Here is a 14477-nt window from a genome sequence, read left to right as displayed (position 1 = left end):
TGACAGATAGGGGAGAGAAGAAGGAGAATTCTTGCTTATTGATAGCCTATACAAGACTTCTCTGAGGTTAGGCACCTATATTTCTGTGGGCATTCAGTGTTCAGGTTGGGGCAGAAGTCCATAAAATTTTGTCCCAGAAGGACTATGTATAACATACGCCTATATCCTTGAATTGCTATGACAGTAGGTAATAGTCATGAATGAAATAATCAGACAACTTGTCTAAATGGAGCTGAGGGGACTGTAACATCCCTCAGTGTACCACAGTCCAGCTTACGGGGACCTAATGGGCTCTGCACCTGGTGACCATGACTTTACTGGCCAGATGTAATGCATGTGGACGGAGGTGGGCAAGAGTGAGATTAGCTTAATTTAGGGTCTTGGAAAAATCCTTTCCCCAGGAACACTTTCCCTGAAGGTGCTTTGTTTCACATGCTATTAAGTAGTCTCCTGGCCAGAGATAGGATAGGCAAAGAAAAAGAAACAGTTGCTTATCTGTTTATTTTCTAGGTATGGTGGAAGAAATCCATAAATAACTGGGGCTATCAACTGAAAAGTATTTTTAGGTCAAGCTCTCTCCTTTACATTTAGGTAACAAGAGGAGCAGTAACAAAAGAGAAGGAAATAATAATAATGATGATGATTATAATAGCTGATAATTATTAAGCCTCTCCTCCGTGCCAAAGATACAGATGATCTTGCTTCTTCCTTGCAACCGCCATGCGGAATTGGTACTATTGTCAATCCAGGTGAAGAAGCCAGGGTCGGTGAGGTTAAGAGACTCGGCAAGGTCACCCACAGCTAGTTAGTGGCGGAGCTGGGGCCAGAACCCAACAATATGTCTCAGCACACGTGCTCTCTGGGATACACAGAATAACTGGATTTATTCTTTTGTAGCAGGTATAAATCTTAGTCTATAAACTCGGGTGGTTTACTGTCCATAAATCAACTTAATATCATCCTTGGGTCCTTTCCCCCCTGGGCCAGAGGAAGCAAAAGCTCAACCATTCTTGAGGCTTCCTCATTATCCCCTTCAGCAGATTCGGGTAGGGCTTGGGGATCTGATGACCATGTCAAGATAGAGTATGCCTCTGTCTCTCTGCCTGTCCAGTTGCTGCCAAGAGGCACATGGCCCCAGGCCACCTGATAATCTCTGCTGTGTGGCTTCTGGGCCAAACCTGAGGCCAACAGTGTGGAGGTGTGGAGGTGTTTCTCCAGAGCAGCCCACGCCCAACTCCCCTGTAACCCTCAACCTCAGTTGTCGCCAAGAGCAGGGAGCAGGTCCCAGCTCTCCTAAACTAGGGACATTGTGTTGCTTTGAGGGAGACCTATCTTCCTTCTTTCCTCCATGCCTCCCAAGAGAGATATGCACTCAGCACTCTTGCTTGGGTCACTGCTCTTCTCCATGGTCTTAGAATTTTGACAGTTTTCCTTCCTCCCCTGCAGCAAATCCCCAGCAGGTACAACTCTCGATAGCTACTGAACAAGTGAAGATAGAAGCAGAATACAGAATGAAAACTTCAGTAATTATTGAAAAATATGCCCCTGGCACGTCTCCCTTTGCTTCTTCTCTTGTCAGTGATGGACATACTCATTGCTCGACCGAGCGCTCACACTCACACAAGCATACATCCATACCACACCTCCGTAGCTGTTCATTCTTTTCATATTTACTATCTTTCTTCCAGCCAGTAAAGCACATATCATGTAGGCTCTGTCTTTGACAATACTGATGTCGTTATGGAAATACATAGAATGTTCCTGTATTAAAATGCCCAACAAAGTGTACATTGTCGCTGAGCCCCATGAGGTAGTGGCGTGGTGCACAGGTGACTTGATTGACTTTTACCCATGTGTCACTTCACACACCACTTTTTAATATAACTCACCATGTGCCTTTTAATTTATGAATTATCAGAGAAGATCTGACGCTTTGGAATTCATGCTAATTTATTCCAGTTATTAGAATCTTTAGAAAGATTATTAAAGGAATATTTAAGTGTCTCATTTCATGGAAATTAGAAGCTCTGGGTTATAATATATATTTATCCAGAAAGTTGGGGGGGAAACCTCTAGGGAAGATATGATATTTACTATCCACATTGGTTTCATTACTGCCATGTGTATGTGTGTGTGTGTGTGTGTGTGTGTGTTTTAAATACATTGTTTATATTTTATCTGGTGTATCCCTCCCCTCCACAGTAAATCCCCAGACTATTAGTGCATACAGGACACGTGTAGGGATGCTTTCTCAGTAGACCTCATCTTCAGGGATCATTTTATTTCCACAGTTTAGTGCCTCCTTACTAGAATAGAGCACTCCATAATTTTTTCTAAAGATTCTATCAGTCTTGATCCAATGTGCTAGGTGATAAATGACTGAAAGTTAGCCACAGAGGGGAAGTAAGCAATGAGTCATGCTGTCTCCTAGTAACCAGTCAGTAAATCGCTTCCAGCAAGTATTTTAAAACCCGAAGCACACTTACCTTTGGTATTATCCTTAGACGACTATCCTAATCTATATCTGTTCTCTCATCCTTCTTTCAGAACTTCCAAGAAGAGAGGAAAAAAAGGTGGGGGGCATCAGTTTACCTATGTCTATTACCTTCTTCAAAATTCAAATGAAGTCATACCTATACCAGGGAATCTTTCCCAACAAGGCCCTGTCCTTGATTTGTTTTTCTGTGTTTTGCTTGCTTTCAAATGTGATGAAGCAGTTTCTACTATATGTTATTTTTTGCTGACAGATAGGTTTCCTAACCAGTCCATATCAAAATAGGGTTCCATAATGTAGAGCAAAGGTCGGCACAACTCGAGACTAGAACGTGGCAGGAAAAGAATCTCTCTTATACATCCTATGCCCTGAAGATTCCTTCAGATGAGTTCATTTCAATTTATTAAGATTATTAAAAGCATAAATTCTCCCTAAGTGAGAAGTAGTAAAGAGGAGAATTAAGCTTATTAAACTTATCCACCTTTTATTTTATTTTTTTAATTTTACTTTTAAACATTTTATTTATTTATTTGAGAGGCAGAGAGGGAGAGAGAGTGAACAAGTGAGAGCACAAGAGAGAGGGGAGGGAGAGGCAGGCTCCCTACGGAGCCGGAAGCCCGATGCAGGACTCAATCCCAGGACGGCGGGATCATGACCTGAGCCAAAGGCAGCCACTTAACCAACTGAGCCACACAGACGCCCCTTTATTTACCTTGTAGAGCATTTCATCTAAACAATTAAGGGTCAGATCTGAGGGAGGAGAAGACCTTATCAAGGATATGAAGGAAAACAAGACAAGTAGTTGGGGAGCACAAAGCATTTGAAGCAGGACCCACATAAGCTGACGTGGCAGGGCACTTTTGTTAGACAGACAGTGACAAGGGACTAGTTCCAGGAACCTGTGAAGGAGGAAATAGAGGGGAATGAGTAGGCAGGGAGGATGCGTGACAGAGACAGAAAAGGCCACTGCAAATCATCTTAGAAGAACCCGTAATGTGTGATTGCAACGCTGAATAAATGGTAAACTCTGGAAAGGTATGATTTGTTCTGTTTCCTTGTTTTCTTCTAAAGCTCTCTCAAGAGTCTGTGAGCTGGACACATTTGCTGAACAAATACACTTCCACTTTAGACGAAAAGAATAAGCGATACTCAGACAGAAAGCAGAAGGCCTAATAAGAATGTTTGCCAGGACTAGAAAAGGTGGCTCTGGGATTTTACCAAGACAGCTTTTTGGGTTTGGGCAACGTTGTCCCCAAAGCTAGGCTTTCTTGCATAAATCAAACCTCAATCCTTCTTAAAGGCATCTCTTTACATTGCTGTTTCATTTTATTCATGAGCAAGAGTCTCAATTAGCTGAGGACTTTGTTCAAGGTCATACAGAAGGGTCAGGAGGACTGCTAGAGGCCTTCTGGTTTCCACTTCTAGATGGACCTAACTTAGCTTAGCTTGCCCAGCTTTGGAGGGTCATTACGAGGTGCTCGGCTTCACTTCCAGCGATAAGAAGTCATTGCTATGTGGAAGAAACTGCTTTCTCCAGTTTGATTTGGTCTCTTTATTGATAAAGCAGCTACCTAGTTGAGTCTTTCTTTCACATTCCAAATATAATACGAGCTTTTCCATAAATGATCCTTTGAATCCCCCAAATTCCATGAGGTGGACATTGGGTCTGCGTTTATCACGTGAGGCTTCTTATAAGCACTGAGCCCATCTCCCAGTGTCGCAAAACTAGTAAGACCCAGAACTGAGATTTGAGCCAAAGTTCTTATGGTTCTGAAGTTCATATTTTTACTAGTCTGTCCATAGAGTTTCTCTTCTGTAAGTCGGCATGCCTCGAACAGGTGGAAAAAAATTCTTTTGCATGTTTATGAATCTGATTCAAGTGTGGTTGTAGAATTATATGATAATCGTAAAATTGTAGCTCTGCTAGGAATATCAGAAAGCCTCTCGTCTTGTAGTTGTCAGCCGGCAGCTCTCAGCTTCCTCAGAGGTACTCAGAGGCCGTCCCAGGGGAAGTGGAGGTAGACGGGAGGTAGGAAGGCTAAGGGTGCAGAACTCTGGATTCTCAATTCCCTTTCCAGAGACAGAAGGTTCCCTCTACTTTTTTTTTTTTTTTTTTTCTAGTATTTTATTTATTTATTTAACAGAGAGAGAGAGAGACAGAGAGATCACAAGAGAGGCAGAGAGGCAGGCAGAGAGAGAGGGGGAAGGTGACTCCCTGCTGAGCAGAGAGCCCAATGCAGGGCTCCATCCCAGGACCCTGAGATCATGACCTGAGCTAAAGAAAGGCAGAGGCTTTAACCCACTGAACCATCCAGGTGCCCCTCCCTCTACTTTCTTTGCATGGAAATTCTATAAAAGATTTTATGGGTGGGTGGGGGGTGGGATTACCATTGTGAAAAAAAAAGCCTTTGACAATGGCTGAATTAGTCTAAATCTTTCATTATAGAAATGAGAAAACAGGGACCTAAACAGTAATTTAGCCAAGGTCACTCTGTTAAGATCATAACACCTCTGGGCTAAGAGCACCCTTGAAGTTCATCTCTTCTGACCAGGATTAGCCTCCCTAAACTGTGTTCACCCACCCTGGGCCCAAACTCCTCCACAGCTCGCCTGGAAAGCTCACCTTCCCCCAAGTCTTCCTACCTTTGTAGTTCTTAGAAAATATTTTCTTATAATAAGCTAAAGTCTGTCCTTTCACATTCCTAGGAGCCAAATAGAATAATTAAAGTCATTCTCCCACATGACAGTGCTTCAGATATTTGAAAATACCTAACGTATCCCCACTGAGTCATCATCTCCAGGCACGACATCTCCTTTTCTTTAACTAATCCTCAGACAACGTGGTTTCTTTCAAGTCTGGTTGCCCCACTTCCCAAAAGTGTTAATTTGTTTATATCCCCTTTAAAGATTCAAATGTAGAGTTGAACAGAAAACTTCAGTAACATTTTAATTTATTCATTGAGCATTTTTTAAAAAACTTTCAGTCTTTACACAGTATCACGTTAACTCTCCTAAGGGGAACGAGGACTGATAGGCAAGAGATGTAATGTGGAGAAACTTATTCCCAGGCTGGGTTTGCCCACCCAGAAAAATTCTTGTGCACGCTTTCCCCTGTGTTTCTTAAAAGGAGTACCCTACACTCATCAAAACCACCCCAGTGGACTGACAGGGAGAGTTCCTTCCCGAAACAAGGCTTTTCCTCTTTGTCATTGTGCTTTGTAGAAGGATTTATAAATTTGAAACAAATAAGCAGCTGACTAATGGAGGTACACTGAGTCGGATTTAGGTCACTCTACTTAAGCCACATCCAGAGTGACTTGGTATCTATAGGTTGCATGGATTGATAGATTACATAGATACCAAGATCGGTCCACAGCAAGTTTGTTTAAGAATGTGAACCAATTTTAAGTATCCTTAGAGACAGACTTGCAAGTAAGATGATAAAGAAAAAAAAATACATGAAAAGCCTTTTCCAAATTGTATAAAATGTATTATAGTTTGCCATCACTTATCTCTGCTAATGGAAAAAACTGTTATATAAATAATCCCAAACAGCAAGCAAAATGCCATTAAACCCTAGTTCTGGAGTACATTGGAATTTACATTTTGAAAGTAACAGCAAATTACCTTGCTAATAATAGAAGGTTTTATTAAATATTAAAAGTGGCCAGTGTTTCCTTGAGTTCATTCTGACTAATCCCAATGCATTCTGAGTGGCGGGGGAGTCAACCTGAAATTAAACACGTGCAAGAACTAATCCAGCAAATAATAATCCGCAAATGCTAAATCTGGAGAGGATTATATTCTACAGTAACTGCTGTTTTTTGAGCTGCCATGTAAGTGGTTTACTGCTTATTCTCATGTTGCTTTTCATTCAAGAAATTCCATGTGGTTTTTTTTTAATTTTTTATTTTAAAAGATTTTATATATTTATTGCACAGAGAGAGAGACAGTGAGAGAGGTATTACAAGCAGGGGGAGTGGGAGAGGGAGAAGCAGGCTTCCCACTGAGCCGGAAGCCCAAGGTGGGGCTCAATCCCAGGACCCTGAGATCACGACCCAAGCCGAAGGCAGACACCCAACAGACTGAGCCACCCAGGTGCCCCTTCCGTGTGTGTTATGTACATCATTTATTTACTGTCACTGCTGCTCTGGCAAATAGAATTCACTCTATTTTGTATTTGGAGAAATGGAAGCTTCAGGATTGTTAAGTGGTAATATTTCAGGACGGGAAAAGGACGGGAAAACCTCACAGAGAATATTCTGCAAGATTTAGAATTCTTGAGTCTGAGAAGACTCAAGGATCATCTAGGTAACTCCCTTATTTTAAAAATGAGGACAGTGACAGTAACACCATTTCGGTGTTCTATTTAGTGAATTTAAGTACTTTTCAATTTCATTTCCATTTCCTGAGTTTAAAATGAGAATACTTACACTAGCTTTTTTCTAATAATAGAATTCTCATCACCATTAATGAGAGTGTGCCAAGATGAATGGGTCTGTCTGTCTGACGTCTAGCTAATTTCTGGACTGGCCGTATGGCAGGAGGGACACCAGGCTGAGGCGAGGAGCCTGGGTCCCACCCCTTCCGTGACACCAACCTCGTTCTCAGTGTTGTTTTTGGACCTCGGTGTCTTCATCTCTAAAATTAGGGCTTGGACTAAATCTCTTAAATGTTCTTAGAGTTCTAATGTGCCACAATTCTCACTTTCTTTATATAATTTTTGCAAATGCATAATAGATACATATGTCATAGAAATGCAAATTCACAGACACTCTAAAGAGAGGAAAGAAGCAGGAATTAAAAATGGAAGATTACATTATATTTCAGAGCTAAGTAATCCCTAAAGAGAAAAATGTTGATTCGGTATTTTTTAATGTTGTACTTTCTAATAGACAATAAATCCTCAACTGACTGGTTCCTCTTGGGGTATGTTCATTTTCTGTTTCCTTCATGCATCTGGGGGAGTCTCTGTTCTGAAATAAGGATCAGGTTCTCTCCTTTGGGTGTGTGGCAGCTGCTCCTGCTCACGAGAGCATTTGGACAAGTCAAGGGAGGAAAGGACGGGCGCATCTCTTTGAATGAGTCTTATGTGGTTCCCTTGGAGTTTGGAGCTGTAATTCTCGGCTGGCAATACCACCACATTCCTCTCGTAACCGATTATGTCATCACAAACAGAGATTTATGAGCCCCGACTCTAAAGAAACAGAAGGCAGGATGAATTATGAGAAGTTCCAGGTCTGCAAACACTTTCTTCAATAATTAGCCTAAGGTGGGAAGGAGGGAGAAATTAACCTCACTAAACTCTCATTTCACACAACCCAAATAATCCACTGCTAACATGACTGAGCACAGAAATTCATCTTGCCGTGATCCAGTTTAAAGCCCATTTGTAATTCCGTCTGAAGGGCTTCGAGTGAAAGGGATGAAGGGCAGGAAAACGCACCCTGGGGAGCACACCGCCCCTCCACAGGACAGCCCGCGTGACTCAGTGGGGCCTTGGCAGCATGGATGGATGCACATCTGAGATGGCCCATAGGTGCCCATGAAATAGTGTTGTGCTCTAAGAGGGGAAGAGTTTGCTCATCACCACAGACACGGGCTCGTGCACTTCCCCGATGCAAACATAGTAAAGCTAGTGTGCAGAGACAACAGCGTCTGCATGACTGTGTGTGGTAGCAGGACGTGAGTTGCCGGCTACAGAAGGCAAGGGGGGCACCATTTACTGAGTGGGCCATTACCCAGAAACATATTAGTTATAAAATAATGGGTAAATATTCAACTCATGATCATTTGTCCCCTCTTGTAAAGAAGCTGCCGGAGGGTGCCTGGGTGGCTCAGTCGGTTAAGAGTCTGACTTTTTTTTTTTTTTTTTAAGATTTTATTTATTTATTTGACAAAGAGAGAGAGAGAGAAAGCCAGAAAGGGAATACAAGCAGGGGCAGTGGGAGAGGGAAAGGAAGGCTTCCTGGTGAGCAGAGAGCCCAATATGGGGCCTGATGCCAGGACCCTGGAATCATGACCTGAGCCAAAGGCAGAGGCTTAATGATTGAGCCACCCAGGCACCCCACTGGTCCAACTCTTGATTTTGGCTCAGGTCGGGTCATGAGATTTCAGGGTTATGAGACTGAGCCCTATTGGGCTCCACGCTGGTTGTGGATTCTCTCTCTTTCTCTCTCTCCCTCTACCCCTTCCCCAGATACTTGCATGCACTTTTTCTCTTTAAAAAAAAAAAAAAAAAATTCTGCAGGAAAATGTGTCTTGGGAAAAAGGGAATAGAAATCCATTAATCTACCAATAAATATTAATTGTGAGTTATATTACTAACTATATTAAATGTGAGTTATATTACTATAAGACCTGGTAGGGAATATAACTAAGTAACAGATAGTGTGGTTCCAGCTCTCAAGAATCTTCTAATTTTTCACAGAAACAGAACAAACAATCTTAAAAATGTGTATGTGCCCTCTTGTGGGATTCTCAATAATCAAAACGATCTTGAGAAAAAAAGAACAAAACCAGAGGTATCACACTCCTCAATTTCAAACTGTATTGCAAAGCCATAGTAATAAAAACAGTACGATACAGGCACAAAAACACGTATATGAATCAGTGAAACAGAATGGAGAGCCCAGAAATAAACCTATGCATATATGGTAAATCACTTTAAGACAAAGGAACCAAGAATACACAATGGGAAAGGGAAAATCCCTTCAATGAATGGTGTTAGGAAAACTGGACAGCCACATGCAGGAGAATGAAACTGGACCACTTTCTTACACCATATGCAAAAATTAACATCAAACAAATAAGACTCTTCACTATAGAGAACACACTAGAGGGGAGGTCGTTGGGGGGATGGGTGAAACAGGAGATGGAGGAGGGCACTTGTGATGAGCACTGGATGATGTATGTAAGAACGGAATCACTATATTATACATCTGAAGCTAACAGAACACTGTATGTGAACTATAGCAGAATTAAAAAAAAAATTTAAGGAACCTAAAATGTAGTGTGTGCATAGGGGTAATTATATGTATGTGTGTGTGTGTGTGTGTGTGTGTGTGTGTATACACACACAATGGAATGTTGTTTGGCCATAAAAAAGAATGAAATCTTGCCATGTATGAAACATGGATGGAGCTAGATGGTATTATGTTAAGTGAAATAAGTCAGATAGAGAAAAACAATTACTGTATGAATTCATTTACATACGGAATATATACATCTATTATAAAGTTCATCAATACAGAGAACAGATTGATGGTTGCCAGAGGTGAGGGGTGGATATGAGCAAGATGGATGAAGAAATTTATTTTATTCCAGTAATAAAATAAATAAGTCACAGGGATGTAATGTACAGCATGGTGACTATAGTTAATACCATATTAATACCATATTAACCATATTTGAAAGTTGCTAAGAGAGTAAATCTTGAAAGTTCTCATCATAAGAAAAAAATTCTGTAACTACATATTGTGACAGATGTTAACTAGTTATTGTAGGGATCATTTTGCAATATACACAAACACCAAATCACTATGCTATACATCTGAAACAAATATGCTGCTTGTCAATTATACCTCTATTAAAAAACAAACAAAAAAAGAGAATCATCCAATCTAGCTCAGGAAGTAAGATGCATACACATGATAGAACCAATGATACCAGGCAAAGTATGGCGAGACAAGATGAGCGCTAGAGATAGAAAAGAAAGGTGGATCGGAACTCGAAGGGGTAAAGAGCCGGAGGACTGTGGGAATCAGGAAGTGCTTATGGGGGCACCTGAATGGTTCAGACCATTGAGCATCTGACTCTTGATTTCAGCTCAGGTCATAATCTCAGGATCATGGGATTGAGCCCCATGTCAAGTTCTATGTTCAGCATGGAATGTGCTGGAAATTCTCACCCTCTGCACCACCATCCCCCACACTCTTTCTCTCTCTCTCTAAAATAATTACATAAAATCTTTTTTTTTCTTTTTTAAAGAAGTTGTTTCCAGAACTTGCCTTTGAGAAAGAAATTCTGGTAGATGGGTGAAAAGGAAAGCCTGCAGGGAGCTTTAAGTAGGATTGTGGTGGATTCGCCAGAAAGAGAAACAGAGAGAGGGACAGAACTAGTATTAGAACTAGTACTAGTACTAGGTAGAAAGCAAGAGAATACTCAAAAAAGAGTTTCTTGTGAGAGTCACTTAAAAGAGTAGTGTTGGATAGAGAATAAGGAGGCAAAGACAATATTGGAGAAGGTACTGAGAAAAGAGAAAGAAGACAAATAGTTATTAAGCACCTACTGAATACCAGTCACTGTTCTGGGCATTCTAAATGTGTTATTTCATTAGATTGTTTGATCCTCAGAAAGTTCATAGGACCAATATCATTGTTCCCATTTTATAGATGAGACAATAAGGCTCATTAAGTAGAGCCAGAGGCATTAAGTGGAGCCAGAAGTAAACTCCCATCCTTCTGACTTCAAACCCCATGAGATTTCTATGATTCTCTTCCATGTTCCTGTATCTTCCTTGAGTGCAGTTTCATTATCTATCCACATAGGGGACCAGATTAGATAAGCTCTAAGGTCCATTTTAGTCTCAAACGTATAGTGAGTCAATCATTTTACGTAAGCAGAGAAGAAAAAACAAACAGAAAAGACACTTCAGAAAAAAGTGAGAAGCTGGATTGCTACATGAAGATCCTGAAGATAACGTTGGTGAGGAATTCTGACACGGAATAAAACAACTCCGACCCTCTTCTTTGCCACCTTCTGTGCCCTCTTCTCTAAGTAGGGTCTCAGAAGAGCAGTCCAGTCACAGTGATCTTGAGACAGTGACCCTGAATGTGACTGTCCCCATCAACCATACAGGTCAATCCAGAAATGAGCTGAGTCAGTTTCTTAGGATTGTTTCAGGAGGCAGACCTTCTCCTGCCCGGGGCTGCTGCCAACCTCTACCTCACAGCTTCCCAGAACTGGCTGGAACCGACTGGCCTTTCCAAAACAGAGATGGCCAGAAGTCTCTGAGGCCCTGTTTCAAGTATATTTTCATCTCCTCAGCAGATGACTGGGAAGAATAAGAAATTCTAATGAGAGACATATTGAGGAAAGAAAGGTGTGAAACGGAGAGGGAAGCGTGAATCTTGAGCATATAAGAAGAAGAAGGGTGTAGAAAAGAAAGCATCTCAGAAATACCAGACAAAGTGTAAAACAACAAAAAAGAAACGTCTATAAACTTTTATAAATGTGTCAAAATTACCGATTTGTTCACGGTAAAAGTGAGTAAAATCAGAAGAGAGAGCCAGAGGTAAAGCATGGTAATCCTAAAAAAAAGTGACAAAATTCTCCACTTTGGGTAGGAAATGCTCCCCGTGGCCTTTCCAGAACATGGTAATGTTTCTTAAGCTGAAAAAAAAAAAAGAGAGAGAGAGGATGAGAGAGTTAGTGTGTTTGCATGGATTCTACAAATGTGTGGTTTGGGACTTCTGACCACTGAAGCAACAGGAATTGGAGAAATTACTGTATAGTCTTGGGTCATTCTCCACTCCACTTGCCACATACAAATACTTTCTTCTCTCTGGAATGTCCAGATTCTCTTGAGAGGGAAACCTAGAAAAATCCAAGAATGCCAGCTCCTTGAGCCTCTTGGCATCCCACGCCACACTGGAGCACTCAAGCTTCTAAAAGGGTATAAAAAAATACAAAGACAAGTAAATCGAAACAAAGGACTAATCCATAATTTATCCTTTAAATGTTTTAAACTGCCAGGGAAATGAAAGCTGAGCCAACAGCTCCTCACCTGCCCTCAGTCACTTTGGAAGTCCGCTGCTAATGGCCGAGTCCACACCGAGATGGAACCACATTCGCCCAGGACCAACCTGAGTATAATGAACTCTTAGAGGATGTGGCTTCAGTCCCTTAGTGCAAATACATTCAGGAAGCCACTGAACTGCTCTGGAAAGCAAATTCCTTTCTTTCTTTTTTTTTTTTCTTTTTCCTTAATGGACATTTGTGTTGCCAGACTTGCATTACAAGGGAGTTATAAATATAGAAATGGAATATTGATTACTTGTCTCAACTCATCCACAACTGGTACGAGATCACACACCACAGGGCAGCGGGCCCTGAGGGGGTGGGGGAGGGGAGCACTTTCAGGAACTAGACTCTCTTCAGGTCTCTTGGGCTGAATTTCATTTCCAAAGAGTGTTTTCTCACTAGACTATTTCAAGAACCAAAAGTAAGGTTTAGAATAGACTTTTTCCCATGGAAATGAGGGCCTTGGCCATCCTGCAGATCTTTTTCCTTCCCACCCACAAAGCTGGTCAGTCTCCATTCCCTGGGGCACCACAGGCATGCAGAACAGCGGGGTGGTTGCCCAGGCAGTGGCTGGGAGAAGCCCACTGCCACCCAGGCACCGACACAGCTCTCAGCTGGGAATGGCAAGGCAGCAGCGAGAGAACGACCTGGGCTTGTTTTGATTCCAGACAGAACGCAAAGAATGCATTCTCTAGATGTTAGGTCAAAACAACCTAACGAAGGGAGGGAAAAAGTTTCATAAGAAAGCAGCTCCTGATGCTCGTAAACTGGTTCCTGGGCAGAAACGATTAGTTTTTGATGGGTAAGCATGGTGGGTGCCCCCTTAACCAGATTGGATGACCCGATGTTTAGACAATTGATATCAAGAGAATCCTGATAGGATTCACTGAGAAGGACACAGCCTCGTTTTTGTGGTATCCCTGCCAAAATTTTATAACCAGAGTCCAGGCATAAGGAAGTATCATCAAACCTCATTTGAAGGATAGTCTACAAAGTAATAGACTGGAATTCTTTAAAACGTCAAGGTTAAGAAAGGCCAAAAAAGGGCCGAAAAACTCTTCCTGATTAAGGATACTAAAGAGACATGAAACAAAATGAAATGTGTGATTCTGAATTGATGAAATCTGACTATGGACTGTGGATGAGATAATGACATTATATCAATATTAAATTATTTGATCATATTATTATATGATCATTGTACTGTGATTACACAGGAGAATGTTCTCTGGTCTGAGGAAACACACAATGAAGTAGTTACTGAATGAACATGATGTCTCCAACTGAGTTTTCAATGATTCAGGAAGACAAATTATCTATCTACATATATCTAGAGAGAGATGAAAAAGAGTACGATACAGCAGATGGGACAAAATGTAAAATGTTATTAAGTTTGGGTAAAAAAAAGTGTAAGGGAATTTCTTGTACTATTCTTTCAACTTTTCTGGAAGTTTAAAAATACATCATAATAAAAATTTCTAAAAAGATGTCCCCAGTATTGAAGCTCTCAGAGTCAGGGTTATAATTATCAGTTTTTCCTTCCAAAAAAAGACTTAAAAAATCCACCAGCAAGCTTCCCCCTCCTCTGAGACAGAAGAAGCACTCTTCATCCGCCTGGCCTGGTCACTTGGTAGAATACATGGGACAGTAGTTTAAGGTCTCTAAAAAGTAAATAGTAGCTGACAGATTTGGAAATATGTTTGCACTGGAAGTGACACTGAACTAGTGGTGAGTTCACCGTTCAGTTTCTCCTTTGCTGTACCCCCTGGTCTGAACTCAACACAGCCTGAAACCTGGGAGGGGGCCTTAAGAGACAGTCATAGAAAGCTCTAGTAGGTGACCTCCAGTTCTGACTTTAGAAGCATGAAGGGGAGCTTTCAACTCTCAGAGACGGTGGGAAGAATCCAGTTATTCTTTTTATCTTTTTGTTTTTATTTTTTTCTCTGTTCCCTTGCACCCTAGTCCCAAGGTCATTAGATGTTTGCACCAGTGACTGTAACAATGGGGTTGTGTGAGAAACTAAAACGCTGAGAGAGTGAACTGTGATCCTAAGGTGACAGGGCAATCCGGGTGGCATTTTTAATGAGTGTCTTTCCACAGTTTGGCCTAGGATATAGTTGTAGTTATAGGAAGTACGTGGGGGTAATTTAAGCCCCCACTTGCTGGCTTGAGGACTGAA

This window comes from Neovison vison, chromosome 12, assembly GCF_020171115.1.
Source record: "Neovison vison isolate M4711 chromosome 12, ASM_NN_V1, whole genome shotgun sequence".
NCBI lineage: Eukaryota > Metazoa > Chordata > Mammalia > Carnivora > Mustelidae > Neogale > Neogale vison.
This window is presented reverse-complemented; position numbering follows the sequence as displayed.